Raw genomic sequence first — 9,225 nt, 5'->3', positions numbered from 1 at the left:
ATTTCTGCCAATAAATCCTCCCAAATGTTACACACTGGACCTTTAATGTAGAAAGAAAATTCTAGAAAGAACACGTGAGCATGGTGTCATATTAACATGACTAAAGAATGAGGCAAGCATGGGCCTCCTGTTCATAACACAATAAGAAAGAGAGAGAGGTGAGTTCTAAGCCAATGAACCTGTAGAGGGCAGTGTTGCTCTGTACTGGACTGTATTGGAAGCAACACGTCTGCGTCGGTAAAGGTTATCTTTTTATCTTTAACTGACTTTCTGCATGTGTGTCTGTGTTTGTTCCTACATGCACGTGTGGAGAAAGCCCGAAGCGTCACAGTGTACAAGTTTATCAACTTGTGTGTGCGATATGGGGGCACAGAGAGTAGGAAGGGATATCAGTTTCCTCTTGCCAAACTTAGTTGCAGATAGAGGGGGGGTCATTGAGCAGAGAGGTGAGGGAGGTCATCAGGGCCACATGAGCAGTGACATCAAAACAAACTGCAAAGATGCATCTGACTGGAAATGGATACATCACTGCAGTACAGCCACGGTGCTTACCTAGGGAATAACGTACTGTCTACCAAACTGTAGTACAGCTTCTATAGTGGATAAAAGTGGGTACCACGCATAATATTTGATATTAAGGTTGATCCAGGCAAATAAGAGGGACCGATACAAACTGTGCTATCAAGCCATGCAGATAGTTTTGGTTTATTTTCCCCATGTATTTTGTCACCACCCCCAAAACTATGGGGAAGCTCATAGGGTTTAAAAAATATGTTTTCTCAGAAACAATGTCCTGGGTTAGTCAGGATCATTCACAGACCGAACTGTGAACGTTTTTTTACTGGAACTACTTTCTACCAAAGAAATAAACCCCTGGACAAATGAATTCAAAATTATCTGAGTTTTATTCTATTCAAATTTGGTTGAACAAGTGGGAGAAGGATTTTTACAGGTGATGTGGTCAAGCAATATTTGAATACACACCTTTCTGTCAAACTGAGGCCGAGTGTGTGATGTATGGTACTTATGAAAACATCCGTAATGACTTTTTAAAATGGGAAATATACTGTACATGGGAATTATAGGCATTATAGGAATCATAAGAACTAGAATATGCTTACTGGTTTAAAATAACTTTCTTTCCAGTTAGTTTAGACTTTAAATGATAGAAAGTGCAAACCAGAGAACCTCTTGGTTCATCGCTTCATCGCGAGTTTGTTTCTTTCACTTGCTACATTGTTAGAATATTTCAAGTCTCTACTCCAACAGAAGTAAACAGTGATTGCACAAGATGTGGCACAGGATATATACAGGTACATGGGTAAAAAAAAGGGGGGAGAGAGAGTAAGAGTGTTTTCAGCATGTTGTTTTGTTTAGTTTTTTCTTCCTACATTTATTGTTTTTGTTAAATTTTGTGTGTATGAATGAATGTAAATTTGTATGTAAAGGTAAAACTGGAGGGTTATATGGGATTAAGAATGTGTATAAAATATAAAGTGTTGAAAATTATAAAACCAGTCAGTCGTATCTTATCTTAATTTTCTTTCTTTTCTTTTCTGTTCAAAAATGTATGAAATGGTAAAATGTTTGATGTGAATTTCAGTCTCAGTAAAAAGGGATTTAAAAAATAATAAGAACTTTCTCTATAGAGAGAGATCATAAAATCTAATCAAAGGTAATCTGTCTGAATGTGTGTTGTTTTGTTCCTGTCTGTTCTGGAACAGCGTCCCTCGGAGGGCAGGAAGTGATAGGAGTGTGTGTCTGTACATACACAGCACAGTTTGTCTGTGCAAGTTTTTTTTTGTTGTGTTTAGTGAAACACTAAAAGCATTTATTGCTATCATTGTGCAACACAGTCATTAGACTGATTCATCTCACAGTTGGCTCGGTAAAAGGCTGCAAAGGGTCCTGCATGTACTGTATGAGTCAAACAGCAGCTTGGTAACAGATGATCTGTCTGTCACCAAGCTCCCTGCACACTAATGCAGGTTAGAGAGGCAGGAAAAACAACACAGACTCAGAGGAAGCATGTGTAGTGGGTTCATTATACTGTTCCTTGCTAAACATTGTTATTATGCACAACAATGTAGAGCTGATGAAATGTCTTCAAGTCAAAGTTACCAGTACTTTGCAGTTGGTCAGGGTATCCTGTTTTCACTGTAACAAATCAAAAACAAATGCACAAACACTGTCAGTATGACTGATTCTGCCATTCTTCCTCCGCTGATAACAATCAACCGTTGAACTTTGTATAGCAATAAACTCTCCTCAGCTCCACAACTGTTGACACTAAACGTAAAGCAGAAAGGAGTTTTGGCCCAGAGGGCGAAAACTTGGCTGTTTTTGTCAGAGGCAGGAGGGAGCTGAGGGGGGAGTGCGGGTTTATCAGGTGTGACTCAGACTATTGACACATTTTCGCCAAAAGGGATTCAAAATGAGCATATATGGACTTGTCATTAAAGATGTATAAAGCACACAGTGTAATTTTAATGTGGTACAGGTTGTTTAACTGAAAGACTGTCTGGGATGAATGATTGCCTGTGAGCAGAGGTTAGACTTGTTTTTCAGTTCAAGAGAGACGACAAAGAAACTGACTACTACTTTGAATATTGCTGTTGGAATGTCATCCTAGTTAAATACCATTCAGTTATTAAAACATCCATAGAAGGAACATTATTTCATCATAAACCCACAAGTCTTTTCTTTAAAACTCAACCCTTGCCAAGCTGGATCTCTCCCTCCCTTGTTTTGCTCGTCACTACATTCCTTCTTCTTGTTTCTGGGTGTTTCTGCGGAGGAGAAGTGACTGTTGTCCCAGTATGGAAGTAGAGGAAGAAAGAAAACTTTTCCGGAAGGAAATTGCAACCCTCAGCATATCAAGAGCAAGAGAGAAAATGCGAGAGCGAGATGGTTTTTACATAGATGGAAGAGGAGGAAGTGTGTTGCTCAATTTTGTAGACTGTGTTCATGGCACAGCTGCAGATAGACAGAGGAGGTGTGAGTGAGAGAGGAAAAAGGGAGCAGGGTAAGTATGCGTGAGTAAAACAGCGTCATCAAGCAAGGAGGCGGACCCTGCCAGACTGTGGGTGTTTTAGGGGCAGGACTTGGCCGCTGCAATTGACAGATTAAAGCGTCGGAGGCGTGGCTTGTCCTTGCAGACAGAGAAGCACGTGGCCAGGCCCGTCTGCACGAGGGAGCAGCAACAAAGACCAGCCAGTCTGGGGAACAGAACAGAACACAGGACATCTGCTGCACACACGTACACACACACACACTCTCCCTTTCACACATGCACTCACATGCAGGAGTCTCATATGTCAGCTGCAAAGGACAAACCCACATAGAGCAGCATGTAAATGTGAATGGCAGCAACATGAACACATTGTTATTTGCATAATGCACCACTTCTTCACAACTTTCCACAAGAACCACACTTGCACAGACACACACATTTACACACACACACACACACATCATGTTATTCCAACAATCTTCCAGATACCCATTTACGGTGAGGTTTGTGTGTGCGAAGAAGGGAGGAGAAAGGAAGAAGGAGAGAGTTTAGACAGTGTGTGTGCTGGGAAAGTTTTTTGGGGGGGGACTCCTCCCTGGTCAGAAATAACAAGAAACACATTCATGAGAGTTGCAGAGGAGTTGTGTAGCAGCACAAGTGAGGGACTGAATGGTCAGCATAGTGCTGAATCAGCACATCACATTCATTTGATCTGATTTTTGTTGTTCTTTTTCTCTCTCTCCCTCTTTGCATCTTTTTAGTTTCTTTCAGAATATCTTTTGTCCATATTTGACCGCAAAGTATTCAGCTTCACCTCAACAATTATAGCAACAACTGAAGGATTTACAACAAAGCTGTCCCTGATCTCCCCCCAGAATCATACAGACAGGCACCCTCTGTTCTTGAACTGCTTCTCTCCACTCACGTTAACACACATCGTCGCCCTCGTCATGAGGAGCTGCACATGAAGTTGTATGTGGACAGAGCAGTGTGGGGGATCAAGTTTTGAAGCAATGGGTTTTAGTCAGCCTCAGTGCAGAGCTTATCAAGCCCCGCACACAGCTTATGTAAATGGATAAGCTGCCATTTCCACCACGAGCCCCTTTATCAACAGCGTCTCACCACACCGACGCCAGACACAGGCAAGCTGTGCCTCTATGTGTGTGTGTGTGTGTCGTGTCGGGTGGGGGCCAATATCTGCCTAGTAACTACAGACAGGCTGTTCCAGATCCACATAAGTAATCCTCACACCCTCTTACACCCACACAGACTCAAACACAACAATAAGGCATAGCTTTAAAATTGTGTGCATCTGTTGTCATGGAAACATTGTCACTTCTCAGCTGCTCACGTGTGCATGTCATGGTGGTGGAAAAAAAATTATTAAGGCCCCTTTTTCAGTACAACCCCCGGCACCATTATACCTAACCACCCACACACACTAAGTGGTACCGAAACCTACAAACACACACATAAATATAGAAGCCCAGCTATGACAGCGAGGGGGATGGGTAATGATACTCGACACCTCCCACTCTCCTCAGCTGCCCCCTCCCCTCGCTGAAACCCATGAACCTTCACATACAGAACAGACATACATTTCACACACACACACACACTACTTCTTTTCTGCTCCTCCATACAGGGCTGTGTTAACACTCACACACAAAGACCTCAGTGTAAAACACACACTCTCCTTGCCTTCCCCCCCTACCTCCCTGTGCTTTCTTTGCCTCACGTATAAAAAGCTTATGTCTGTACAATCAGGGGACTGGACTACTACTACTTCATCGACTACATGGAGGACGATTTGCATAAAAACACCACATGATGATGAGTTTTCACAAGCACTGTTCACAGTTGACTAACCATTCTGTGAGCATGACTTTAAAGCTAAACTGCGTTACAGTAGTTGTCAATAATTCACCAGTTTGCCACTATTTGATTACATTATTTGATTACATTGTCACTTTAATCAGCCAATAATGCTCCGGGTTTTTAAAGACCCTCCCCTGACACACTGGTTGTAAATTGTATGCAAATGAACCCACTGTCATCAAAGCGGGTATTTTGTGAAAAGCCTAGAAAACGGGAGCAGAAGACATCATTAACATCATGTGATATTGAATAAATTACTGAAAATTACAAGTGTGAATGAATGTGCTGCTTCAAGCCCTTGTAATAATAATGACTCCTCTTCTTTTTCTGTTACTCACTCCTCATGGTAACAAAGAACCACTGTAGGGCTTACTCAGATAACCACTGGTCATCCTGCACAATGACTCAGATAATCACCAACTGGCTTCTTTGTTTATCAGAGATTAGCAATCTGACTAAAACTGTAGTAATAAATTGCCAGGTCTCCTTTATTTCAACCCTTATTTTCTTCTCTGGAATACATTAAGGGGTGAACTCTCATTTTAAATGATGCCAAGATTACATCAGGCAACAAAAACAGAGGTACACTATAACAAAAAGCCAAGTAGCTTTTCACATACAAGGAATTTGCCTTGGTATATTGGTGCATAACATAGTACAAGAAAGATATAAAGATGAAAGCAAGTACAGCAATCAAGAAGGCAAGAATATAAAGACAATAAAAGGACACTAAAAAGAGACAATTTGTATAATATAAAAAGACAATATGACTGTTATTTAAATGAAGAATATTTACAAAGATGTAGTCGGAGAGATGTAACACACTGATTCAGGTGAGTATTAATGTGGAAATGCAGGTCACATTATTTAAGTTACAAATCTTTCTTAACAAAGAATGAAATAAAACATTGTGAGACTCAGTTAATCCAGCACAGTATGCTAGAGCTAATAGAAGCAAGGTTAGCCAGCATTACCCATACAAATGAGACAGATTCACTGTAAAAAAAATATGTGAATAAATATATAAAGAAAATGTATGTGATTATTTACAGTTACAGACTTAAATTAAATATGCTTCGTTCAATACACAAATTGTATTGCAAGGAAAAAATAAGACATAAAACAATTATGTCTGTCAACAAGTAATTATTGGAAACCACGGTGTGTGTGTGTATTCCCGTTAAGAAAGCTAGGGGAAGATCCGCAGCAGCACGTAGTTTTACTTTCACTTAGTTACACCTTTTTCCAGTTTCCACATCAGCTCTGGTTTGAACTGGAGCAAACAGAGAGTACAAGCCTTTTAGGTTTCCACGAATTCACTCGCTGATATATGACAGCATGTTCCCTCAAAACTCACACAAACACCACACAGCCCTCCCCCTGCTAAGTGTCTGTTTTCTACCCAGCGTGGCCTGTAGCACCTGGGGATGTGTGTGACGTTATACTGACAAGGTAGTGGGGGGNNGGGGGGGGGGGGGGGGTACGTTGGGACTCGTTAGACTGCAGGGCAAACTATACAGCGCACATGACACACTACAAGGGAGCGGAAAGGAACATGATTTCATACTTCACAAAAACATTCCCAGTAGATGATATCTGGTGTTAAAAACACAGTAGGCTGAAGTAAAAACTCGACAGACCAAAAAGGAGCCCGCATGTATATCTTCAGAATCATGATCTGGCTTTACCACCAGGGGCTATAGCCAAGATTTTTTAGAAATACTGAGGCCAAGAGTCCGGAGTCCATCCCAGTTTGATCCCACAAAATGTTTGACTGGCCACCAAAAACAGTTTTAACCTGTTTTTGTCTAAAATACGGATAAGAATTTGGATTCAGCCTTGAGAGCTAACCATTTATTTGTGTGTATTGTAAAACTGTAACTGTAAACTCTCTCTCAGACTGTTTTAAACCCCCAAATTCCCCTGAATCAATGCCTAAGGGGTCCTCTGGGGGGAGGGGGGGACTACAACCCTGTTTATCAACTGAAACTGGAGACAACCTAAACAAATTTCACAACCATTTTCTAACAGATGTACATGGTGAGAGGATTCTCTTGGTTGCCTGTTCAGGCCCTTATCTTTTGTAACCTCCCACGGAAATGTTTACACTCTCAATGTCAACACAAGTGTGTGTGTGTGTGCGTACATGTATCTCTGCGAGGACCACTGTGAGGTATAGACTTTCAGAGGACATTGTTCCAATGTGAAGATATTTCAGCCAGTTTCACCTGGGCTGGATCTTCAAACAGCTGTTAACATTTTGTTTCAGAATTAAGGGCTGAACAATGTAAATGAGGGTCTTCACTGAGTGTGAGTGAATTAAAGTATCAATGCTACCAATTTAATTCAATATCAATACTGAGGTCAATGAGAGTGATACTGAAAACTAATTGGCCTGAGATGACCTGATTAAATAAAGGTTACATATACATTTATTATTGAAAGTGGTCTTGTGTTTTAACATGTGTTAACAGAGAATAAAAAGAAATGCCTTATATTTATGGATGCATGGAAAATCACAAAACAGTATTCAGAAGCAGGGGTGGATCTAGAGATCATGGGGTGGCATAGGGCCTTTAAAGGTCGACAGAAGCTGATTTTATCACAGGTAGAAATCAATAAATTGTTTTACTTCCAAATCTTCAGACATTTTTCCAAATGAAATGAATTTAAGCCTTTTGTGTAATTCATGTAAATTAGTGTGTTAAATTGGACAGAATTGGACACCAAACTGGGGTGACAAGGCATTTTTTATGCCACCCTTGTAGATATATCATATTCCTTTAACCCTCTTTTATTACAACAAATATAAGTCACTGTGATCCTAGTCCTGGTATAACTTGAATCTCGTGGTATCACCCACCCCTACTGCTTGACTGTTGTTACCTCCCAGAAAACATGTTTACACTCTCAATGTCAACACAAGTGTTTGTTTGTATGTGTGTGTGTGTGTGCTCTCCCATAACAAACAGGCTAGCATGTCTTTCAAGTCATAAATCTACACTTGTTTTTGTTCCTCCTTGACAGATATCATCTGTCTAGGTGGCAGGAGGGGCGAGGCTGTTTTCCCCAACAAAATAGTCCCCAGATAAGAAAATATTGTACAAATAAGAGACTTTCCCACGTGATTAACCTCTTAATCATACATTTATTAATTAAAAAAAACAATAACTGTGTCACGTCATGTCAGCACTACTCATTTGTCCATTCATTTTAGGCGGATTACTCAATACAAAGATTCGTGGCCTTGTAGGAGGATGACGAACGCCCGCAACGCGCATGCGCCGTCTCTGGCAGGCCGCAGCCAATGGCGACACGCTTTTCTCCCCGTGACGTCACCCGCCACTCCTCTTACTAAAGAAGGAAACAAACATCCATCCAGAAGAAACGGGAGACGGAGAGAAAGAGAGAGAGAGAGAGAAAGAAAGAGAGGTAGGAGGGCGAGGAAGGGAAGAATTAAAACCAACTAGCAACACCTGAAAGAAAAAGAGGCTGTCTGACACCGAAGGGACACAGCAAACAACTGAAAGACACAATAAAAAGGACGCTATCGTTGGGGAGGACCTGAAGAAACAAAACGACCTTTTTTTCGTTTTCGAGGGATATAAAAAATAATTATAACACACAAAAAAAAACAAAAAACAAAAACGGCCACTTTTCCTGTCGTCTCGCGAGAAAACTTCATCGATTTTCAGCAGGTGATGATCTTGGATTATTGCTCTTTTTTTTCTTAACAAGGATGCCTTTTGAAGTGAGCTCACCTGACCGAGGTAAACAACGAAAAAGAAGGAGGGGGGTTGTTTGTTGACTTAAAAAAAACAAAGCTGATGGTCGGTCATGGCGACCTTTAGCGGTGGATTGAAAGGTCAGGTGTGTGTGTGTGTGTGTGTGTGTGTGGTGTGTGTTGTGTGTGTTGTTGTTGAGAGTGTGTGTGAGTGTGTGAGAGAGAGAGAGAGAGAGAGAGAGAGAGGGTATTGTGTGGTAAACAAGACTCCCCCACCTTCCTCCTCCTCCTCCTCTTCCTCCCTCACCACCATTTTTCTTCAGCCTATTTGCTCGTTTAAGTTGTCAACACCACTCCGTCTCCTTCCCTTCACAAGCTCCCCTGTTTTTAAAGAAAAAAAAAAAAAAACGTGACTCCGTCTGGTTTCAGGAGGAGAAAACAAGGGAGGGAGATATCTGCTGCCATGGGTGCTGTTTTTTGCCCCGAGCTGGGGGATGGGGGGGCAGCAAAGCCAGCTAATTCCTGTCTAGAAATAGAAAATTCATAAGCCGAATAGGCAAGTAAGGTTAGAGCGAGAGAAATGCACTCAAATGACTACAAAGCTTTTGTT

The 9,225-nt window shown here is 41.3% G+C and overlaps 1 protein-coding gene across 1 annotated transcript in view; it reads left to right on the top strand.

Moving 5' to 3' along the window:
* Positions 1–8,854: 8,854 nt before the first annotated feature.
* zfand5a (zinc finger, AN1-type domain 5a) overlaps positions 8,855–9,225 on the top strand; it is a gene marked incomplete in the record, with an annotated part of 6,196 nt that continues 5,825 nt past the window's right edge. The window contains 1 exon segment of the mRNA XM_035658361.1: positions 8,855–9,225.

The sequence above is a fragment of the Morone saxatilis genome, unplaced genomic scaffold (assembly GCF_004916995.1).
Source record: "Morone saxatilis isolate NCDOM2014 unplaced genomic scaffold, NCSU_SB_2.0 Contig16, whole genome shotgun sequence".
NCBI lineage: Eukaryota > Metazoa > Chordata > Actinopteri > Moronidae > Morone > Morone saxatilis.
This window is presented reverse-complemented; position numbering and strand designations above follow the sequence as displayed.